The 22,178-nt window shown below is 41.8% G+C and overlaps 1 protein-coding gene across 25 annotated transcripts in view; it reads left to right on the forward strand.

The window, feature by feature from the left end:
• The first annotated feature begins 1,407 nt into the window (after positions 1–1,407).
• Positions 1,408–22,178, forward strand: part of EPB41L3 (erythrocyte membrane protein band 4.1 like 3) — a 128,346-nt gene continuing 107,575 nt past the window's right edge. For 21 of the 25 annotated variants that reach the window (XM_026661244.2, XM_026661294.2, XM_026661262.2 and 18 more), the window contains exon 1: positions 1,408–1,491. The gene's annotated coding sequence lies outside the window, so the exon portion shown is untranslated. Of the gene's footprint in view, positions 1,492–2,774; positions 2,848–4,473; positions 4,516–22,178 lie in introns of those variants that run through there. The other 4 variants (XM_026661246.2, XM_026661336.2, XM_026661252.2 and 1 more) reach the window with 4 other exon arrangements.

Consider the following 22,178-nt stretch of genomic DNA (forward strand, 5'->3'; position numbering starts at 1 on the left):
TGTTTAAACTGCATGTCTTCTCTGAGTTGATGGCACACATTTTCCCTTTGAAGAATCTCTATGTATTATGCATGTTACTGTATGCCAGATCAGCTGAATGGCAGTTCTGCATATAGGGCGGGGAGGGAGTTCTTTGATTATTCTACATTGGATAGTGTCTGCTGCTCTGTTTAATCAGAGAACCTAGATGGCCATTGCATGCTGTCAGAACCCTTTTTCTCTTGCAAGTCCCAGAGACACTATTAATTAAAACAGTTTTCTCCCCCTGCCATGATTCAGGTCAGGGCAAGATCCCCAGTTTTGGGCCCCAGTCAGCCCCTCAACTTACACTGCCTAAATGGAAAATAAACCTAGCTACTCCTACTGCACAACCCCCTCACTCTCCAATCCCACACAGGCCCCCCTACATTCTAGCACAGCAGCACTGCCAGTACTCAGATGTGGCATTAGGATCTTCTTGGATCCAGCTATTTTTGTCCCTTCCTGTGCATTCCACTGTCTAAACACAGAACAAATTTAGCTGTTCCTACTCCCACCAAAAAATCCAGAAATCAATGCCTCTAAGTGCAGTGGTGCAAAATTCCAAATCGGGATCCTGTCAGATAAAATGCGATCTATATTATTCTAGTGTACTAGGAAATACTGCATATGTACTGAAGTTAGATGGTAAAGTTAGAGGAATGCAGCCCAAAAACTAGCCAGATCCAGGTGTTAACTTAGCGATTTGGGTAGAATAGTAGAAGCAAAATATAATCTAGTGTTGCTACAATTTCTGGTTTATGGTCAAAAGTTGACAGGCTCCAGAGCCTGGGTCTGTTTGTTGTGATACTGTTGAGCTGTTGCAGTGTAGGAGGGTCGATTCTGAAGGTGTGTGAGGAGCAGTTTCTCCTAGTCTCTCTTTAGACAGTGAACATTGGGGGCGGGGGAGGGGGGGTGTAGGATCCAGGTGTTGAGTCTGCAGGTTGGTCGCGGCCTCGGTGTGCAATGATGCTTAACGCTCTAGGTCTGTGTTTGTGCGCGGTCGCGCAAATCGGAGCCGCTACACTTGATCTCCCAGCAGTGGTATTTGCACGGAAAGGGGCAAAATTTGGGCAGGATCCAGCCGGGTGCAAGGGACAGATCCGGGTGGCTGCTGCGCGGATTACATTGGGATACATTAGGACGAGGGGTTCCCCCTGGGATCGGAGCCTCGAAGCGCCTCTTTCTCCATGTAGACAGCGCGGGGTGGGGCTGCTGAGCGCCAAAGCCGGCCGATTCCGGCGGGATCCAGCTTTTCCCGTTTTCCGCGGCGAGGGGCTTTTTGAAGGAGCCTGTCTCCACATTCCTGATTTGCTGGATACTGTGGAGGGCTCGTCCTGGGCTGGGCGGCTGCTGCTGACGCGTGGCCGCGGCTGCTGCTGCTGCACGTCCCTCTGACGTGTTGGAACCAGACCTAGACCCAGCAGAAACCCGGGCTCCAGCTCGCTGCAGCTGCTGCGCCGGTTTGCCAAGGTACCTTTTCCCGGCACCTCGCTTCGCTTCCCCCCTGGCTGCTAGTGTGGTTGCCGTTTTCTCTGCTGGGGGCGGGCGGGGGGATCTGCTCAGGGTCTCCGCTACCAGGGGCGTTTTGACTTTTTTTTTTTTTTTAAATCTCCTTTCGAGGAGCCATTTTAAAGTGATCAGTGGCTGGTGACGGGGGGAACTAGGGCGAGATCTGCGTGCAAATCCCCGGGTGTCACTTGCCCCTTCCCTCTGCAGCCCTGGAGAGCCGCTCGGATTAAAAAAAGCCATTGACCCGCCTGCCCTCCAGCTGCTGCGATGCGGCTCGCCAGCCAGCCGCTAGTCCGGGGCCTGGCTCGGATGGTCCCGTTGCTTTGATGCGGTTGTGTCAGCAGGAGGGGAGGTGTCTGATTGGGTGCCGAGCTGCTGGGTTTGCTGCTGTTGCCCGGGATCTTCCCGCTGACAGGCTGGGAAAAGCCTGGGCTGGGCAACGCGTGCCTGGGTAGAGGGCGAGGGTGGTTGGGAGGGGGCGGATGAGGGGTGTTTATACAAGGCATTTTATTCCTAGAGGAAACTTCTCTTTTATACAGGACAGCAGCGCCAGTGCGTCTGTGGGGGAAGTGGGGTGCGTGGATTGGGCTCTCTTGTAATGGCCCCTCCATAAAGCCCCCAAGCTGGGCAGCCCCCAGTAGAGTTGTTCCCATTCACCCCCTTGCGGAGCACAGCGGTGTGCCAACTGCATTGTTTACCTGGCTGGCGGGCCGTCAAGGGGCGTTGTTGCGTGCATCGTGTGAAGCCTGATGTGGTGGCGGGGATGCTTTTGCGAGTGAAGAGGGTTGGGAGTTAGCTGTCCATCTTTTTTCCCCCTCTTGAAATCGGTTAGGCTCTTCTTGTGCGTCTTCTTGTGGCGGCGGAGTTACTGCTTGTTGTTATCTGGCGCCCCCCGAGCCCCCTCCAGCCCGTGGCTTCTGCAATGCGGTGGGTGTGGTTACATAGTAAATTGGAGCTCTGGACCTCTGCAGTGGCAGCGCTGTCTCCGCTCTTGTTTTTAACGTTTCCAATTCCAAGGTTCCCTCCGGTTTCCCTCGGCTGCACACTGGGCTGGCGTCTTAAGTTGGGGAAGAGAGGTTCTTGCGATCGAAAGGGAAAGCTCAGGGGAAACAGATGGTATTAATCAGATGTGCGGGATGGGGGGAGGGTGGGAGAGAAATAAAGGGTCAGACAAGTTTTGCAATCGTGTAATTTGAGTACTTGAGTTTTCAGATGTGAATCCTGGTAGCCTTGGGTTGAAGTGTGTACTTGAAAGATGTTGCAGTGATAGATGTGTGCATGTACTTCACCGCAACTTAGACAGCAAAGATAAACCAGGTGGGCTAGAAAGTTTACAGTGCTGCCATACAGTTACAGTATTTTCATGTGTAGTTACAGAATTATTCATATTCTTTTGGTTTTACTCGCTTTAACGGGGAGCTTGAGGGTATTTTGTGGGATTTAAAAAATAGAAGAGGGAGTGGCTCTGTCAATCTCCTGGTAATAGGTTCTGTATTAAGCTGAGAACAGGGTATGTGGAGAAAGAAGGGATAGCCGGGAAGGGTATTTTTAATTGTTTTTATTTTGTCAGATATACAATTAACTTGAAAACTTACACTTCCATAATAATTAAAGTCAGTAAAATCAGTCTTTTGTAGTTTCTTTTTATTTTCCTTGCAGCGTCGTCATTTTATTGAAGTAATAGAATGTACTGAAAGACTAGCATTACTCTGAATACTACTTCTGAATGTGCCTAAACCTTATTTATACTTGAGGCAAAGATGTAACACACTTGCTAAACTGAACTTTGTGCATCGCTTTGAGGTAGGAACAAGCAAAAGTACTTGACTTGTAAGTTTTTTAGGGAGACGAACTGAAGAATCACAGGTCAAAGGTGACACGTTCCACAGTAGTAGTATCTCCTACGCGGTGAACCATTTACAGTTAAATAATCCAGAAATAAAGTAGGTTTTTTCACTCTTAATTTACTGTTCGACTTTGGTTAAGTTAATATAGTGCATTGTGGCTTGTTTAAATAAATATGGAAGATAATCTTTAAGTACAATATAAGAAGCAAAGCTAATCTTCCTGTGTCAATTAATTGGTTAAAATCATTGTGTGACAATTTGCTGCATCAGTATTTTTTTTCTTTCATGTTGTTGTACCAGTCTCGTTGGTTGGGAAATCTCCATTCTAACATGATGATGACATTTGCACATCAGGAATAATATAGTGGATGGAAAGAGAGTGATCACCACATTAGAGTGAAGAGCGACTGCAAGTTTATTCTGTATGATTCCATTAGAACAGGAAGTCTTGTGATTCTGTTCTGCTACAGCCCTGTTCACTGCAGTGGTGAATGATTAGTACCAGAGAACATTAGCTTAAACACATTGAAATATTTTTAATGTATCATACTTTATTTTTATTTAATATACTAATACGGCCAACACTGAATCTCCCTTCACCTAATTCATCTTACAGTGGCGTCCCCTTATTAAAGTGATGTTTAATGATGCAAGTGATGTTTTTCTTCTAAAGGGTTAGACAGTATTATTGGAAACTTGACAGGTACATTATAAGAGCTCATCTGATGTGAGTCTGCCTTTTATTTACTGCTGTGGCCTAAAGGCTTTGTCTTTGTCGTGAAGAAGAGAGGGGGTGCATGCCCAGAAGCAAGGAGAACTGTAGCAATGAAGTCATTGCGCTGCCTTGTGTTATGACATCACTCTGGCTCAAGGAAATGAGGGTGGGGCACTGAAAATCAGACTGTCTGAACCATCTTTGTTTTAACTTTGTGTCTACTAAATGAAAGACTGATGCAGCCTTGCCTTAGGAACTGCAGCACAGCTGTATGGTTTTTTTTTTTTTCAAAGGAGGGACAAGTAGAGGTGAATCTAAAGTTTGTGTATATTTACAAATAAAACAAGATGAGATGCGGGTTTTCATCTATAGTGGAAACCTGCAAAATACTTACCCTCGCTGAACAAAAATTTCCTCTAACAGGTATTTATGTGAGGACTTTGTTGTTTGTTTGAGGGCTTCATTGTTTTATAAATAATGTGACTATTCACAATCAGTTTGGAATATGGAAATGAATTCATTTCACATATTTTGTATTAGGTATATTATATGTTTTGGTGTATTGGAAATGATGTATTCCTTGTTAACATTTATGTAAAATGTCTTCCGTGTATTTTAAGTATTCATTTTGATTTAACTAACAGTAAAATAGAACTTGAAATGGGGTATTCATTCAGTGGGTAATATTTAAACTTGATTCATGTGATTCTCATGTACCAGTAAATGGTGGTATATGATAGGGAGGAACAATTAAAGAATTTTTAAAGTATGTTACAAAAGAACATTTGGTTCTTAAGATACAGTACATCAGCGGTATCAGTTACTACATTGACAACATTCTCAAAAGTACTTGCTTTTACAACCATGAAGTTTTTTTCCTTTTGAAAAACGGAATATAGGTCTAATTCTGCAAGTACACGTGACTAACCTTGAGTAGGTCCATTGAAATCAGTGCGGCTACTCATTTAAGTAAGGATGTGGTTCTTTAAATGTAGATGACAATGTTGTGGTATATTTTGTTTCAGGATCCTATTTATCACATTTTATACTGGCAAGACATTCCGCTACTGAAAAAATATTTGAATTTTCAGTGTGTTCTGGTAGGGCTTTGACCTCCCTTTAATTTAATGAATTGATGATAAATATGAGTATAACTGTGAAAAATGTGGTTACTTCCCAGCTGCACTGAGAATTGAGTGATGGGTTCCTGAATAGGGTATGTTAATTCTCTAGGTGAATTGTTTTATACTAGATATGCAAGCTGTGGAACGTGCAAAAAAGTCTACAATTATGGAGAATAATATGATAAGAATGCTAAATGAAAATAGATTTAGAAAAGGGTAGTTAATCACTGAGATGTTTACTGCAGTAGCAAACTTTTTTAAAGACTTTATAGTTATGAGCAGGTTAAAAAAAATCCTGAAAACTGTCTAACATTGAAAATAAATTAACTTCTAACCGCTTTTTTTTCCCCCAATTTGTGGTGATGAGGGAAATGTTGACTGATTAATTTCTGAAATTAGTTATTTAATATATACTCCTATGTTCACTTGTATAAACAAGAGGTCTGGCTATAGTTCTGATTCCACAAGCTTGTAACTAAGAGGAATCGTATTGATTTTTCCATATTATCAGAAGGTCCATATGTGGGTCATAAAAGGACATGAACACTTCCTTAAGCAGGGCTTCCATTTCTTACCCTGGCAATGGACCTAGCACTTGAATTATCTAGTGAGAGACTCCTAGATGTGTAATAGGAAAGAGGCTGACCTTCCAAAGCTCTTGACATCTGGGAGCAGGAACAGCTTGGGTAGCGAGAAGAAATAATAGCTAACTTATCAGTCTGCCTTCAATAAGAGAAGTCCTGCAGGCTTATTGCTCCTGCCCCTGCCATTACTAATGGTTGTCACTATGGGCATTAGTGCAGAGGAATCTCAGGAGGAATGTGCAGAACTGAATGGCTGGAAAAAAACCCAGAAATGGGGTCACCGTATTTGAGACAACTGAGTTAATATGAAGATGATGTGGAAATGTCTGGATGCAGATTCAGTGTTTTCCCCCTTACAAATAACTGAATAAATAAACTCAAATAATTGACTTTTTTTCTTTTAACCTAAATTAAAATGTAATGTTCACATTTTGCCTGGTCATTGTTTGTTTATTATTCTGTGGTACCACCAGAACTAAATGATTATATTTAATTCTTGCTTTCATGAACATTCCATATCTTAGCCTTCTAAATCACTTGTGACTTGCTTTGGGTGCAGTCAGTGAGATACAATGTATGAAAAGTGCTACATAAATAAAATGAGGCCTGGGTGAGTGTTTCCTGTCTGTAGGGTGCTTATATGAAATATTTGTTTTCACTTACAACCTTCGCAGTCTTCCACCACCCTCTCCTGTACAGATTGTTCATTTTGAAAGCACTCTGCTTTACAGACAGACAGTCATTTTTCATTGAGTTCTTAATCCATAAAATTTGAATCCCTTTGCAAGATGAGAAACCAAAGTAGTAGTAGTAATTGAGTGTGTGTGTGGGGGGGGGGGGGGGTAGAGCTGGGTTGGGGGAAGAGAGAGGAGGGAGGAAACGGGGGAGGGAGGGGAAAATTGTCCACCAGATGTCTGATCCCACTGTGAAAAGGTTTTCATTTATAATGCTAAAAAAGAATGTAGAAACCAAGGGGACTTGGTGTGGGGGGAAAAGGGCTAGAAAAAAATTAAAAGCATATGTGATCAGTATACAAGATTTTAGGGGAAAAGAACAATTTAAATGAATGTGTACTGTTATGAGCTTATACAAGTATTTATACACGTGTAATGTGTGTCTGTGTGCAGGCACTGTAACATTGATAAATATAATAGCATCCATAAGTGGCATTAGAGGAGGTCTATAAAACTCTTGAATGGAGTGGAATGAAGTTGAAGTTCCTGGTTAAGCCTGAGTTAAAAGCTAGACAGACTACCTTAGTACAATATACGTACATTGTGAAGTAGATTTGGCTCTTAATAGAGCATTTTTTCCCTAAAGGAGGTGGTCAGTGCCAGCTGGAACCCAAAATAGCTGGTGGGAATGTGGGGAACAATCTCCCTGCAAGGAGATTATATTTTTCAAGTGGAAAAACTGACACGCTCTGGTCAGTGGGTGGGGGGGGGGGTACAGGGAGAGGGGTGTTGTTGGGGATGAGGGAGAAAAGGAAAAGGGGTACTGTCTTTTCTCTTCTTTCCTACCCATTCTCCATTTCAAACTGGAGCACTTCACAGTTAAGAGCAGGATAGACGATAACAATATAGTTATCATTGTCAGTCTTCACTGTTGTCTTCTAGTCCCAATCTCTTCCCTTCAAATCTAGCTCTTACCTTACCAACTCCCTCCTCCACCCACACCACCAACTGACCTACAACTTAATTCACCAACTGACTTCTTCCTTGCAGAATCAACCATGCCAGCTAAATCCATCCCCTCCTGAGTCAGAACCTCTCCAACCCAACCCCTGTGGGCTCAGGAACACTCCTCGCCCTCCTTATTTAACCTCTCCTCAGCTCAGAACCACACCCTCAGCTCTTAACCCTTTCCCATCGGACAATCCTCAGAGCAACCCCTACTCCTGCCTCGTACCCAAGGTTAATCATCTTGCCACCCCTCTCAGAAATCCCATATTTTGTGCTGGGTCTGGAAAAGCAGGAGCAGAGGCAGCAGGGAGGATGAGCATGCAATCTGAGGTAGTCCCTATTCTTTGCTCATTTTCTCCTCGCACTGCTGAGTGCAGCCTACATGCTTCAGGCCAAGAAGTCCCTGCGGAAACCACATGTATTGCAGCCTCAATAGGCTGGAACATGTCCAGCACCTACTGTGGCAGCATGTGGTACAGAACCCTGCAGCAAATCAGCCACACAATGCAGTTGTGACAATATTGGGGATTATTTATGTCATTGGTCCCTGGTGGGGGTGGTGATGTCTGGTCCTCATGAAACCAGTAGCAACTGTAAATGACACCTTACTGTTTTCTCCGGTGTAGTGGTTGCAATCAAAAATGTTAGTTAAAAAGACTGTAACGAACACACTGAAGAGAAGGTTCTTGCAGACCCAGGAAAAATATGTTTTAGACTGACTCACGGCCGGATTCCTGCACCCTCACTTGTGCTGAGTAGTACCCATCGAAATCAATAAGCCTACTTATAGAGCTAGGCACTATTCAGTAAAGTAAAGGCATCAGAATTTGGCCCTGTGAACGTTAGTTAGTTAGTTACACTGAGAGCTTCCCTAGGGGTTCTGGAGATGGTAAATTCTACTCGTTAGGTGAAGTAATCAGAGAGATTAGCATTTTTGTTGAGTTATTACTGTTCAACTTTTTAGAAGTTGATAGCAATAGATCACTTTAAAAATTACGTTGTATACCTAATTGTGTCTTTCCTTTTCTTCCTTTTTCCTTCATGCTGATATGGTTTTGTTTGTTAATAGCAAGGAGCACTGATTTAGAAAAATTGGCTAGTACTTCTGCTCTCACCCAAAAGGGAGAACCTCTCCCTTCCCCTCCCATTATTGTATGATTACTTTCTGTACTTTTCCTGACCAAGAGTCTGGAGTCAATTTGAAATAAATGTACGTTAGCGAATAGCTGTTTTATAATGGAGGGTTTTTGTCATGTTGCAGTGTTGTCATCCTCTTTGATTTCCATTTGTCAGCTCAGCAGTTGCTATGGGGCCGAATTTCTATCTTCATTCAGTTTCTATGGTCTAATATTTGCCAAGTGTTCGACCGTGACTCCTTGGCATGCACTTTGAGGGGCCAGACGTGCCTTTCGCTAAGTGGTCACCGCCGCCAGCTACTCCCACTAGATTTGATGAGAGTTGAGTGAGTTGCCAGCACCAGCTGCAAGCAAACCACCCCTTACGGGTGTGGCTATCTCCTATGCAGAGGTACTACCTGTTAAACTCACCTCATACACCCCCATGATGCAATGTATATGATCTTCAATAAGAAAAGGCATAACTGGAAGTTCAGATATAAAAAGGTGACGTATCTGAATAGTGATAGGATTATTATTTTTATTATATCATTGTTTGTCTCACTGTTTGACTGGAAATCCTTGTGTCCTAAGCACTGTATGCATAGTAAGAGGCAGTCCCTGGTAGAGACCTTCGACCCGACCTGAACCCAATGGGACCTGACTCCAAGTGTCAGGTCTGGGATGGGTGGGGCGGGAAAACAACCGGACCATCTTGTTCTCAGGTCAGGTCAGCTGTCCTTCTCCTACCCCTGAGGTCAGTGTCAGAGGCTGAATGCCTCTGCTGGCCACTGCCACCTTGCTGCACTGTGTGTGAAGTGGAGCATGTGGGTGGAAAAGTCACAGCGCCCCTCACTCCGTGGAACATTACTGCTGCTGTGCTGACCCCATGGGCAGGAGGAGCCGAACTCACAGGCAAGAGGCAGCAGCATTGACTCAGATTCCCGGAAAGGGTTGGGAAATTTCAGATCCTCTCGGACTGAGTGGACTTGGGTCGGGCCTAATTAGACCTCTAGACCCTGGTGCAAAGACCTTTTGATCTAAACAGGTAAGACAGACAAGGTGTGTTTACACTGCCATTAGACACCCTTGGCTGGCCTATGCCAGCTGTCTTGGGTGTGTGGGGCTGTGTAATTGTGGTGTAGATGTTTGGGCTGCAGCCCAGGGTCTGGGACCCGCCCACCTTGCAGGGTCCTAGCGCCCGGGCTCAGGCCCAAGCTTGGACATTTACACGGCAATTGAACAACCCCTTATCCTGAGCCCCACCAGCCCAACTCAGCTGGGAATAGAACCCAGAGCTCTTGATTCCCAGTCCTATGCTCTATCCACTAGACCAGAGGTAGGCAACCTATGGCACATGTGCCGAAGGCGGCACGCGAGCTGATTTTCAGTGGCACTAACACTGCCTGGGTCCTGGCCACCAGTCCGGGGGGCTCTGCATTTTAATTTAATTTTAAATGAAACTTCTTAAATATTTTAAAAACCTTATTTACTTTACATACAACAATAGTTTAGTTGTATATTATAGACTTATAGAAAGAGACGTTCTAAAAACGTTAAAATGTATTACTGGCACGCGAAACCTTAAATTAGAGTGAATAAATGAAGATTCGGCACACCACTTCTGAAAGGTTGCCAACCCCTGCACTAGATCAAGCTGACTCTCAGCCAGTAGTCTTTGGGTACCAGGGGCTTGATTAACCAATATGTTACTCCAGTGTTGTGCTGGTGTAGTCATTGATTTCAGTGGATTTATACTAGTGTAAAATTTAAGAAAAGAAATGGAGCATCAGGCCCAAGATGTAGTATTCAAATATGTGATAACATTGTTAATCTCTTACACTGCAACATGCATTCTCCATGTCTCCTTATGGATCACTATAGAATCCAGAACATTTCTATTAATTATATACATATATAAGCCCCTTCATTTTCAGTTTAAACTGATTTTTACTGTAAAATCGCGAGTTTTACAAAAAGCATTATTCATGTTTTTTCCCCAATTTTCACCCTATTTTTGTATCATTCAAATATATAAAAAATAACTTTTTATTAGGAAAATACAATACATTGCATGAGATATATGTATTATGAGACTACATTAGTCTGTGTATATATGCAAACCTGCCTGTTGAAGGCTATGTATTAGTCTAGAAGACACACACAATAAACAAACAGGCAGGCATGCAAGCTCTGAAGTGCATACACATCTGAATGTACTGCTGAATCTCACACCTACCACATACATATTTCAGGCTGTTAGCAGATAACTGTTTAAAGATCTGACACACTAAAATGGGAAGAAAATGAAAATCTGTATCAGAATACGTTTCAGAACACAAGGAAATATTCAAAAGTTAAAAAAGAAACAGGAGAAAAGGATGAAGTTGAGTGTATGCACTGCAAATGGTGTGTCCCAATTATTAAATGTAAATATTTATAGGCTCATAGTTCTGTCTACAACAGTAAACTGTTTATTCAAATTAAAAGTTTTATTTGGGTATTAGAATGTTTTGTTTGTTTTTTTTTAACTCAGAGGTGGCATTGTGTTTTGAGTTCTGTTTTACTTCTGTAGCAAACCACATTGAATTCCATTATCAAAGCATTAATCTACTGAATACTTTTTCCCCTGTCCTTCCATCCACCAAAATAAACCCTGATATTTACCCAGAAAAAATATTAATAGTTTTCTCCACTGATTTTCATCTTTTGTTGTTGTTGTTGTTGTAATAAACACTGATAAATTCCTGGGAAAAATTAAATAAAATAAAAACCAAAAATGAAGAGCTCTGTGTATATAAAAGAGAATAGTAATGTTGTTTCCGTGTATTGGAGCACTATTGTAGTACAGCTCTAGTTGGTTGGTAGCTTTTCATTCCTTTACCACCACCTTTTTCTCCTAAAAATAGTAGCAAATTTTAGCGGATTACGGGAGTGGCAAAAGAATGTTTTTGAGCAACAATTTTAGTTGAACAGTAGTTGACTAGTTGAACAGTAGTATTAAGAGCAGATTTAGGATGATCCAGGGGGTATAAATAGGGATAACATAATGAAATTGAGCAAAGGAAAAACTAGGCTGGACAATTAGGGGAAAATGTGCTAACAATGAGACTTACTGGACTGTGTAAACAGTCTCCTTAGGGAGCTAGGAGAAAGCCCATCACTTGAATCATTTAAAAGTTGACTAGACAGAGCACTCAGCAGTACAATATAGGGAACAAACTTGGGGTGGGGGTGGTGGAGATGGATGGAAAAGTTGACCTAATTTCCATCTCTGATTTCTATGATTTATTAAAGACTTTTGCAGGCCTTCTGCTAGAGGGCTACTAATGGAATTTGAAACATGGCAATTATAAGGGTCCTTTAATAGTGTGCCAGCACACTGTTGGTTTTGATCACTTAGTTGTAGCATTAGTGTGGATAATTCTCCCCATTGCCGCAGACTGAACAGACTGCAATTACAGGCAGGGATTTCCAGTTCATTTTAGCACTACTGTTCATACTGGTTTGAATTCTATGTTGAGTCACAGTCCTGCAGTCCTGTTGCCTTCAAAAAAGCCTCAGCTGCTGCAGGGTGGTTTGGCTGATTTAGTTTATTAAAAGCTGTGAGGCCTGATGCTGCTTGCAGATCCTTTGAGGTGGTGTGCTGGGGAAGAAAAGCCCCTAGACCTCCACTGAGAGAACCCTGATGCCCTGAGAAAGGAAAAAGAGACAGCCCCTACCCACTTCATGCAGAGATGTAAATATATTCAGTTAGGTTCTCTCTGCATATATTAAATGCATGTCTACTTATATATGTGCATAATTGAATACACCACACCATTAAATATTGATGATATGGGGAGACATTGCACTCTCCAAAGTTGCATCTAAAGCCAGCCTGATTTTTGACCCATCCCTACTGACCCTAATTCGTACAAAACTAAACCATCCACCTGACATTTCACAGGCATAACCTCATACCTGGATAAAAATTTTCTCACTTATTTTCTTAATGGGGATAGCGGGACTCCTCTTTCCTAGGTTGTTCATGCTTTGCCCTCTTGCCTGCTTTTGTATACTGCATGCAGCTCAGAGAAGGAGCTTTTCCACAGACTGGATCACTGAGCAGCCAGGGGAGAAGGGAAAAGAAGACGCAAAACAACTAGGAAACTGTGGACCCTTCCTTGAAATAACAGGTTTCCCGTTCTTCTAAGATCCTGTGTCGTGTTTTTTTCCTCCCCACACGGAGTGTTCTCAGTGGTCTGGTCTGGCTCAGCCAAGAGGCTATGTCTACACTGCAGTTAAAATCCCGCAGCTGGCTTGCACCAGGTGATTTGGACTAAGGGGCTGTTCAATTGCAGTGTAGATGTCTGGGCTCGGGCTGGTGCTTGGGCTCTAGGATCTTATCACTAAAGTAAATATCTTGATTATGCCATCATCTCTACTTTTCCCAGGCTTTGCTCAGTGTATTTACAACAAGCACAAAACTGAAAGAAAAGCTGACTTTCACTTTTTTCATCGAGTCAATATATTTTTTTTATGTAGAATGATGAAATTTGTTTTCTCTTAAATCCATGCCGAATGTTTAATTCTGTCTCCATTATAACTCATGAATAAGAATGAATAAGACTCCGTGTTTGTCACAGAGGTCACGGATTCCATGACTTTCCATGATCTCTGTGACTTCTGCAGCAGCCCAGTGTGCCTGGTCCGGGGGCCGCCTGAGCAGCAGGAGTTTGGGTGTGGGGAGGCTCACAGAAGGGCAACAGGAACTCCCCTTCCTCATCTCCTAGTTCCACTTGCTGCCTCCACCTGTAGGCACTGCCCTCGCAGCTCCCGTTGGCCGTGGTTCCCAGCCAATGGGAGCTGCGGAACCAGGGCTTGGGGTGGAACGGAGATAGCATATGGAACTAGGAGATGAAGGTCGCCACTTCCCAGGAGCTGGGTAGGGAGCCTGCCCCATCTTCCCCCCCCCCACTCCCTCGAGCACCTGCAGTGTGCCCCCCCCTCCAGGCCTTGATCCCCCACCACCACCCGTGGCACCCCCATCCCTGCCGCAACCCCCTCCCCAGCACCCACGAGGTCCCCAGGGCTGCCCTCCTGAGCCACCCCCAAGTTTTAGGGATATATATAGTAAAAGTCATGGACAGGTCATGAGCCGTGAATTTTTTTTTACTTCCCATGACTTTTACTAAAAATACCCGTGACTAAAATGTAGCTTACTCATGAATGGTTTGGCCTAGAAACACCAAATGTGTTTGGTCTTGATGAAAGTGGTGCTTTGACTATCTTTGGAGGTTATGAAGGAATTTTACATACCGGGTAGTGAAAGCTGCTTCCCCATATGTTATGAAACGTGCCCCCGCTGGAGTTTCTGACTTTGCACAGATTTAGTGGATTTAAGACAACCTGCAGCTGCCCACTGAATTTCTTTAACTCCTTATTTCTTCCATCAAAATGCATGCTGGTAGATCAGCAGTGGGTGGGCAGAATTAAGGTTGTGTAGGTTACCTTAACGCTGTACTTCCATACTCCCTAATTCTTTTTTTTTTTTTTTTTTAGGTGAATCTTTACATACAACTTCCATGCTATCAAACATTTGTGTTTTCTGAGAAAACAAATCTTTCCTTAAAAGCCTTTCCCATTAAGTAACAGATGGACAGTTGCAAGCTTAACTCCAGCTTATAGTTTTGTTCGTTTTCGTTTCTTGGTTTTTTTTCAAATATGTGCATCCCCAAAAAACCCTAGTTTCCCTACAGGTTTGGGATCACAGAGTAGGTAATGCCATCTCTTCACTGCACCCAATTAATGAAGAGGGAGATGCAGAGTTAAGCAACTGTGGAGGGATTTTGGTTTGTTTGTAGAGTACTCAGCACTTTAGGGTAGGTTTACACAGCAGCTGAGTGCGAACCTCCCAGTCTGGGTGGACAGACTCAAGCTAACATGCTAAAAATAGCAGTGTGGATGTTGCTGCGCTGGTGGAGGCTCGGGCTAGCTACCTGAGCTTGGGTGCCTAGCCTGAGCCTCCGCTGGTGCAGTCGTGTCCACACTGCTCTTTTTACCTCAAGCCCTGGTAGCATGAGTCTGCCTCTCCTGGCTGGGAAGCTCGCTCCTTGCCGCAGCGTAGTCAGACATAGCCAGAGAGTGCTGGTCCATGAGTAGGGCTCCTAGATGCTATGGTAATAGAAGTGATTAATAATAAGGATGGTATTTTTTTTTAAAGTCGTGCTTAAATTCTCTCTAACATTCCGTTAGTAAATGGTTTGCTATGGAAATATCTACATATTTAGAAGGCTCCTGTGAGGTAGTTTTGAAAACATGCTTTGAATCTATGCTTCGCTTGTAGATTACATTTACAATGTTTTTAATTAACGGGAGTTGTATACTACCACTGCATTGATTAAAGATGTGTGTAGACTACATAACAAGAACCTCTGTGTCAAAGTAGATTCTTTGTCTGTTCTTGCATTCAGTCCCTACTAACTGTTACTTTCTCTTTAATTACCCCCGTGTCAACAAGAGCAGTGCATTTCCTGCATTCCCTCATTGTTCTGAGTATCGGCAGTGTCTCTCAACAGTAGCAGCTGTACTGCTCCACTCTGCTTTGCTATTTGCCCTTCCTTCTTTCACTGACATTTTTGTAATCTTGTCAGTGATTATTCTGTCCGAAGGGTAAGGCAACATGTAGGAATGAGAATGCCTGATACTCCACTCTGATTTCGTCACATTACTTTGAAAAAACTCATTCAAGAATGCTTGGCCCCAAACTTGACCTGCCTTTGTAACTGTTTGCGAAAGTCTGTGCAAATATTTGTTCCCCCTCTTCCCCAGAATTGAAACACCTCTTTCTATGGTGTTTTTTCATAGAACAGATACCAGTATGTATTAGATGTTATAGCAACAAACCATTGTGTACATGCCATGGTGATACAAATTTCAATAAGGAGACAGATGTCATTTTCTAGCTTCCAGGGGGTTATAAACTGTTAGATATATTTAGATTATTAAAAATGCCTTGCCACATTCCTTTTAGGCAGCTCTGGGGCTGGTTGTCTCTGTTCATAACCCCAGAGTTGAGGATATGTTTCCTTAATAATGTTCTCTCGGCTTATAAAGTGGTAAAAAAATAAAAACACTGTGGGATGGAGCTTGGCAAATGAGCCGAGGTCTCAGCCAAGGAAATGCATTGTCTACTAATTTTCTAAACAAAACGAGTTCAGCTGAGTGCGAGTCTCCCTTTCTCTGTTTTGGATGCTTTTCACACTGGTATGATGTGGGCAGATTTGATTTTTGCAAAATAGAATTTGATAAACAGTTATTAATTTCTGTGTTGTAGGAGATTGGAATTAAAAAGCTGCTAAGATAGTGATTGAATGGTAGTTACCGTGCATGAACGGTAACTTAAAAATAAAATAAAAGTTTAGAGTACATAACCTTGAGTATGAATGAGTTTGCGTGATAGCATGAACAGAATGGCTTCCTACTTAAAAATTACATGAGCACTGATCGGAGGTGTTAGCTAGGCCACTATTCAGTCCTTGACCATAGTATTTGAAGTCCAGTATCTGGCAACCCATCAGGCCTTGAATCCTGCTGTCCAGTGGTATCAGGCTTTTGTTTCTAGCCCTCATAGATTTCTATAGATCTGATCTTGATAGTGTGTGATGACATGTATAGAAAAGCAATTTTAAGTAACTTTTTTTCAAGTTTTACTTGTTTTCTCTGTGAGCCCAGTACTGTTGGACACCTGATAACAAAGGCACCTAGCTTTAAAAATAGAGGGATACAAAATGACTTCAGACATTACTAAAATATTATTTCTGTAAAATATGTAACATATGCTGAAAATCTGATGTGGTGTGGAATAAATGTTTTTTTAATGCTCTCATGGGAGGATGTACTTAAGTCACTCATGGTTTCAGTGCTTGAGTAATGGAACCATCCCAAATTCATGTGCACCATTCCTCACCAGCAAAAGAGGGCAGCTGTTTGAAACTTTGCAGAGGCTTAGAATATTAAAAATAGTCCAGTGAAAGATAAAATAAGTGAGCAAAATACAGTGAGGCATTCAAAGATGAGTTTATCACACAGTTCCACAATTTATTACAAGGAAAGCACCAAAACAGAATGACCAGATGTTTAAGGCACAGCGCACTCTCTATCCCTCAGAGAGCAGGTCAACCAAGCTTCTTCTCTCATTCCACCATTGCCCAAAACCAATGCATCCTGCACATGGGGGTGTCTGCACACGGACTGCAATGCATAGGAAAGTGGGAAAGCAACATCACTTGCACAGTTTCCACACAGAGTCCCCATCCATTGCTGTAGCCTCTAAAAACCAAGCTTCATTTGCCCAGTGCTGGTCCAGATGTGACCTATTACCCCCGGCCCTGGCAAGTCACAATTGTCTGGAGTTCTGTAATTGGCCAGTGATGAGAGGAGGGCGTGTTTTATCCTCTTCATCATGTAACCAGGCCCACCACTTGAGGGTTCTGAGCAATGCAATTTTTTCCCAAGTAGTCGTTTGTATTTGATTTTTACATACAGGTAGCGTTGTTACCAGAAACAAATGAATCATAATGGTAGTGTCCATCATGTGCTAGACACAGTACAAATTTACCAGTACCACATCAAAACAGTAGAGCAGATTGCAAACTCAAGTTAGATGGGTAAATTTAATTTAACCCTGCGTTAGTGCATTGCTAAAGTTGCACAGTGAAAACCATAAAGTCAGGAGATGGAAAAACTGGAGTTTAGACTACCACATTAACTTGGCTACATTGCTCATTTTGTGTGTTTGATACATGTGTTAGGTGACTTAAAGATAATATATTAGGCTGAATCTATAATGAGGAAAACAGAAGTAGGAAATACATGTGTGAAATGCAGCCAATTAATGATGTATTGGAACCTTACCGCTTTCGTTTCCTGTAATTTGTATATGGTGGAACCTTAACTTTAAAAAACAAAACAAAAAAACTTTTAAACATTTTCCCCCCAGAGTTTTTAAGGCGTTAGAACGGGGGTGGTCCCGTCCCCTCCCACCCACCCACCCCAAAAAGAAAGAGAGATTTAAAATGAATAAAAGAGGGAAACAAGTACAATCTAAAGCTCTTCACTTAAGAATCATATAAGACCATATAAGGTCCTTGCTCTGGGGATTCAGGTGGGAAGAGGTTAGAAGGTCTGCTGACTTTGCCAGGGTACCTTGTAAACTCCTTAAGCAGCTACAGTAGCAGAACCCTCATCATAACTTTCCAAAGCATTTGCATTTGACGTTTTAAACAGTTCATACTCTCTCTGTGCTCAAAGGTGACTTTTAAAAAATCAGTTTAAGGTAGGGGGATGGAGGGAAGGAGACTTTCAACAGTGTTTTTTGAAAGAATTACTAATACATTATTTCCCCACTTAACTCCCTCCCTCCAAACTACCACAAGGAATTACTCATACATGGACAAACTTTGAAACTTCATACATGACTTGTACATCATCCTTAGCCACGAGTGATTTTTTTTAAAAACTTGACATGGCTGAAACAGAATTATTAAACTTTTAGGAGTCTACAGAAAATAATCTAGCTCATTTTAGCTGACTATTTTCTGTGTAATTATTAGAGTTGGCTGGAAAACAAGAATTGGTACACAAACATTTTGTTTTGAGGTTTTCATTCTGATGCAGAACGAAACCAAGACCTTATAGAGAATCCTACTCCAGAATAGCCAATAACCCAGCAGTTAGGGCATTCACTTGAGGTGTGGGAAACACATGTTCAAGCCCTGTTGTGCCTGATTTGAACCTGATCTCCCACATCCCAGGTGAGTGTCCTAACCAATGGGCTCCACCTAAACCAAAGTGGAACCAGACTGCTGGCAATTAACATTAAAAAGGTTGCAGAGCAGTTTTTAAACTAAGAGATGCTGCTGCAAAGGAGCACGTGGATCAACAGAGACTTCTCTTAGAGGAGAGTCTGTTGATAGAGATTCTCTAGGTTTTAGTCAGGAGGAGAGGATGGAAGAGGATAAAGGAGGGGCCAGATCAGACAAGAAACATTCACATAAAGAATCCGACTCACCAGAAAAAGGCAGACAAATAAACAGTGACAAGTTTTTAAAGTGCTTGTACACAAATGCTAGAAGTCTAAATAATAAGATGGGTGAACTAGAGTGCCACGTGTTAAAGGAGGATATTGATATAATAGGCATCACAGAAACCTGGTGGAGTGAGGACAATCAATGGGACACAATCATTCCGGGGTACAAAATATATCGAAAGGACTGAACAGGTAGTGTGTGGGGGAGGGGGGAGTGGCACTGTATGTGAAAGAAAATGTAGAATCAAATGAAGTAAAAATCTTAAGTGAATCCACATGTTCCATAGAATCTCTATGGATAGTAATTTCATGCTCTAATAAGAATATAACATTAGGGATCTATTATTGACCACCTGACCAGGCCAGTGATAGTGACGATGAAATACTAAGGGAGATTAGAGAGGCTATCAAAATAAAGAACTCAGTAATAGTGGGGGATTTCAATTATCCCAATATTGACTGGGAACATGTCACCTCAGGACCAAATGCAGAGACAAAATTTCTCAATAGTTTAAATGACTGCTTCTTGGAGCAGCTGGTACAGGAACCCACAAGGGGAGAGGCAATTCTCGATTTAGTCCTGAGTGGAGTGCAGGATCTGGTCCAAGAGGTAAATATAACAGGACCGCTTGGAAATAGTGACCATAATATAATAACTTTTAACATCCCTGTGGTGGGAAGAATACCTCAACAGCCCAACACTGTGGCATTTAACTTCAGAAAGGGGAACTATGCAAAAATGAGGGGGTTAGTTAAACAGAAATTAAAAGGTACAGTGACTAGAGTGAAATCCCTGCAAGCTGCATGGACACTTTTCAAAGACACCATAATAGAGGCCCAACTTAAATGTATACCCCAAATTAAAAAACACGTAAAAGAACTAAAAAAGAGCCACCGTGGCTTAATAACTATGTAAAAGAAGCAGTGGAAGATAAAAAGGCATCTTTTAAAAAGTGGAAGTCAAATCCTAGTGAGGTAAATAGAAAGGAGCATAAACACTGCCAAATTAAGTGTAAAAATGTAATAAGAAAAGCCAAAAAGGAGTTTGAAGAACAGCTAGCCAAAAACTCAAAAAGTAATAACAAAATGTTTTTTAAGTACATCAGAAGCAGGAAGCCTGCTAAACAACCAGTGAGGCCCCTGGACGAACGAGATATAAAAGGAGCACTTAAAGATAATAAAGTCATTGTGGAGAAACTAAATGAATTATTTGCTTCAGTCTTCACGGCTGAGGATGTCAGGGAGATTCCAAAACCTGAGCTGGCTTTTGTAGGTGACAAATCTGAGGAATTGTCACAGATTGAAGTGTCACTAGAGGAGGTTTTGGAATTAATTGATAAACTTAACAGTAACAAGTCACCGGGACTAGATGGCATTCACCCAAGAGTTCTGAAAGAACTCAAATGTGAAATTGTGGAACTACTAACTATGGTTTGTAACCTGTCCTTTAAATTGGCTTCTGTACCCAATGACTGGAAGATAGCTAATGTAACGCCAATATTTAAAAAGGGCTCTAGAGGTGATCCCAGCAATTACAGACCGGTAGTCTAACATCAGTACTGGGCAAATTAGTTGAAACAATTGTAAAGAATAAAATTGTCAGACACATAGAAGAACATAAATTGTTGGACAAAAGTTTCTGTAAAGGGAAATCATGTTTTACTAATCTATTAGAGTTCTTTGAAGGGGTCAACAAATATGTGGACAAGGGGGATCCAGTGGACGTGGTGTACTTAGATTTCCAGAAAGCCTTTGACAAGGTCCCTCACCAAAGGCTCTTATTTAAATTAAGTTGTCATAGGATAAGAGGAAAGATCCTTTCATGGATTGAGAACTGGTTAAAAGACAGGGAACAAAGGGTAGGAATAAATGGTAAATTCTCAGAATGGAGAGGGTGTTCCCCAAGGGTCAGTCCTAGGACCAATCCTATTCAACTTATTCATAAATGATCTGGAGAAAGGGGTAAAAAGTGAGGTGGCAAAGTTTGCAGATGATACTAAACTGCTCAAGATAGTTAAGACCAAAGCAGACTGTGAAGAACTTCAAAAAGATCTCACAAAACTAAGTGATTGGGCAACAAAATGGCAAATGAAATTTAATGTGGATAAATGTAAAGTGATGCACATTGGGAAAAATAACCCCAACTATACATACAATATGATGGGGGCTAATTTAGCTACAACTTATCAGGAAAAAGATTTTGGAGTCATTGTGGATAGTTCTCTGCAGACGTCCACACAGTGTGCAGCGGCGTTCAAAAAAGCAAACAGGATGTTAGGAATCATTAAAAAAGGGATAGAGAATAAGATAGAGAATATATTATTGCCCTTATATAAATCCATGGTATGCCCACATCTTGAATACTGCGTACAGATGTGGTCTTCTCATCTCAAAAAAGATACGCTGTCATTAGAAAAGGTTCAGAAAAGGGCAACTAAAATGATTAGGGGTTTGGAACGGGTCCCATATGAAGAGAGATTAAAGAGGCTAGGACTTTTCAGCTTAGAAAAGAGGAGATTAAGGGGGGATATGATAGAGGTATATAAAATCATGAGTGATGTGGAGAAAGTAAGTAAGGAATAGTTATTTACTTGTTCCCATAATACAAGAACTAGGGGCCACCAAATGAAATTAATGGGCAGCAGGTTTAAAACAAAAGGAAGTTCTTCTTCACACAGCACACAGTCAACTTGTGGAACTCCTTGCCTGAGGAGGTTATGAAGGCTAGGACTATAACAGGGTTTAAAAGAGAACTGGATAAATTCATGGAGGTTAAGTCCATTAATGGCTATTAGCCAGGATGGGTAAGGAATGGTGTCCCTAGCCTCTGTTTGTCAGAGGGTGGAGATGGATGGCAGGAGAGAGATCACTTGATCATTACCTGTTAGGTTCACTCCCTCTCGGGCACCTGGCATTGGCTACTGTTGGTAGACAGGATACTGGGCTAGATGGACCTTTGGTCTGACCCAGTACGGCTGTTCTTATGTTTAATAATATTGTCCATTACAATGAAACCTCCTATAAAAATGAGGCTGATATGAATTAAAATAAATGAATCCTCTTATGTTCTAACCACTGGGCTATTGGCTGTTCTAGGATGGATGCTCTCACACTCATGCTTTCCCACACCTACCAGAAATTTCATTTGGGACCTGAAAAACCATCTCATTAGTTGTTGTTTTTTTTTTTTCCAACAGAAAATCATTTTGTTGAAACATTCCCAACGAGCACTAGTAATTATTAAATTGAACAGTTGTATGTAATTTTTAGAAAAGACTTTTCCGTGTGAATATCTGAAAGTAAGGCATCTTAGAGATACTCAAGAAGAAAATCATCAACCTCAACAATAGTGTAATTTTAAAGTTAATACATTCCTTTCCTGTGGTGGTGCCCTCACTTTGTTTAAATAGCAGATAAGTTTTAGAAAGGTGCAGCCTTAATCTCATTGTAAAGCATTCTTTAGTTCCAGCAACATGAAAGCTAGATCAAAGTATTCAATTTATCTCTGA

The sequence above is a fragment of the Terrapene carolina genome, unplaced genomic scaffold, assembly GCF_002925995.2.
Source record: "Terrapene carolina triunguis isolate 2854851 unplaced genomic scaffold, T_m_triunguis-2.0 Scaffold58, whole genome shotgun sequence".
Classification (NCBI taxonomy): domain Eukaryota; kingdom Metazoa; phylum Chordata; order Testudines; family Emydidae; genus Terrapene; species Terrapene triunguis.